Source organism: Cebus imitator, unplaced genomic scaffold (assembly GCF_001604975.1).
Source record: "Cebus imitator isolate Cc_AM_T3 unplaced genomic scaffold, Cebus_imitator-1.0 Scaffold99, whole genome shotgun sequence".
NCBI lineage: Eukaryota > Metazoa > Chordata > Mammalia > Primates > Cebidae > Cebus > Cebus imitator.
Genome location: NW_016107414.1, coordinates 2,306,042 through 2,308,213, shown reverse-complemented (window position 1 = coordinate 2,308,213; position 2,172 = coordinate 2,306,042). Strand labels below are relative to the sequence as shown.

Here is a 2,172-nt window from a genome sequence, read left to right as displayed (position 1 = left end):
AAAAAAAAAAAAAAAAAAAAAAGAGTAGTTGGGAAAAGGGAGTTTCAATTCACACTTCCAATTAAATAACTTCAGATCATTATCTGCACATTCTGAAGCTTTTCATTCAAGAATTTTCACCTTTTTCAAAAAAGGGAGCTGAAGCAGAAACGCAATTCTTTTCCTGGCCTATTTGGCAAATTCATATTAATCACACACACAAAAAAGCAGCAGTTTCCGTTCAGCACCTCACTTAACTACTTTGCTAAGTTTTTTTTAAAAACAGCTCCAAGAAAAACAACTGTCCTTTATGGGAGATGAGGCAAGAAACCACGCAGCTATCACCTCATTAAAAGAATTCCAAATATTTCTGATGAGATGCAGATTATTGAAGCAAATCTGTCTCAAGTTTTATAACTTCATCAATGAATTCTCTCACCACATTAGGCATGACAAATTAAAGAGAAATAGTTTAATCTACTTTCACATTCTTAGAGCAAAAATTTGCTATTTTAAGCGACAGTTCCTCTTAACTTACAGAATTTTACTTTCAGAGGTAAATATTGATATGGAAAGCCACTGCAATTCATGGGAGAAAATAAAAGTTCAGATCACAGCTTCTTTCTTGGATAACTATGTCAAAGGGAAATGATGACAGAGGAAGGAAAGAGGCAGAAGGGACAAAGAGAAGACAGGAATGAGCTGGTGAAAATGAGGGAGGGAAGGGCGAGAAATGAATGTTAGATGAGGGAGGAGGTGGCTGCCTGCCTGGTGCTCCCTTCTCAATTGCAGACCTCACAGCACAACTACAGGAGTTGGAGGAGGTTTTCCAGGAGGAAAGTAGGGACGTGGTTATTCTGAATGCTTTCCCCAACATCCCATGCATGCAACATACAGCTGCTGTGTCCCGCTACTGCACATCCTAACTTTGGCCTTGGGGAACATGTCCCATCATGGGAAGCCCTCCGGTCTGGCCTGGGTCTTTGTCCACAAAACCCAGATCATTTTACAGGAAATGAACAAGGACTCAAAGTGTTTTTCTCTAATCCCAAATCCCTAGTTCCCCAGACCCCTGTTTTCTACCCAGAAGGGCCCGTCAATGAGTGACATAATCTTCCAGAAAGATGCAATACTTATAAAAGCATCAATGCAGAGCTATGCTCATCTTGTTCTTTTTTTACAAAATTTAATACTACATGTTGGAGATTGTCCCATTTCCATTGATAGAAGCACCTCTTTCTTGCAATGGCTACATTGTACCCCATTATACAAATGTCTCTGTTTCTTAGCTTCATCCCCCTCTTCCAGGAGCCACTTTGCCATCCTGTATCTGCAAAGATAGAGTCTGTGCTAAGCAGAGTGGTTTTTAGGCTAAAAGAGCACACTCCAGACCCAAAACTGTCTGCATTCTGATCTGGCTTTGGCCCTTGAGCACTGAGCTACCTTAAGCTACTTTCTCGCTCTCTCTGTGCCTTAGCTTGCTCATCTCCTAGATGTGATGTTAGTTACAGTACCTGCTTCATAAGGTTTTTGAATATCAAATGTGGTCATCAGTGCTAACTGCTTATCCCAATGCCTGGGACAGAGTTGAGAAACCGTGAGCCATCTGATTCCCAAGTGAGCCATCCTGATTCCCAAGTGAAACATCCTGATTCCCAAGTGAGCCATCCTGATTCCCAAGGCATTGGCTAACAGTGGACAACAAGACTAACACGGTGCCTGGGTAATCGGAGTGTGATGGACACTCCTGTCAGGGCGAACAGAATGGTTACGTGAGGGGCTAAATTTCATGCAAAAGATTAAAGAGGATTTTCCCCCTTCTTCTTCTTCTTTTTTTTTTTTTTTTTTTTCAGACAAGGCCTCATTCTGTCTTCCAGGCTGGAGTGCAGTGGCACAGCCTCAGCTCACTGCAACTTCTGCCTCCCGGCCTCAAACCATCCTCCAGCTTCAGCCTCCCGAGTAGCTGGGATTAAAGGCATGTGCCACCATGCCCAGATAATCATTATATATTTTTTCCATTTATTTATTTTATTGCATTTTAGGTTTTGGGGTACATGTGAAGAACATGCAAGATTGTTGCATAGGTACATATGTGGCAGTGTGATTTGCTGCCTTCCTCCCCATCACCTACATCTGGCATCTCTCCCCTTGCTATCTCTCCCCAACTCCCCACCCCCCACCATCCCTCCCCTA

General features: G+C 42.5%; 1 protein-coding gene across 3 annotated transcripts in view; it reads left to right on the top strand.

The window, feature by feature from the left end:
- Positions 1–2,172, top strand: part of CASS4 (Cas scaffold protein family member 4) — a 49,073-nt gene that overhangs the window by 13,349 nt on the left and 33,552 nt on the right. The gene's annotated exons all lie outside the window — the stretch shown is intronic.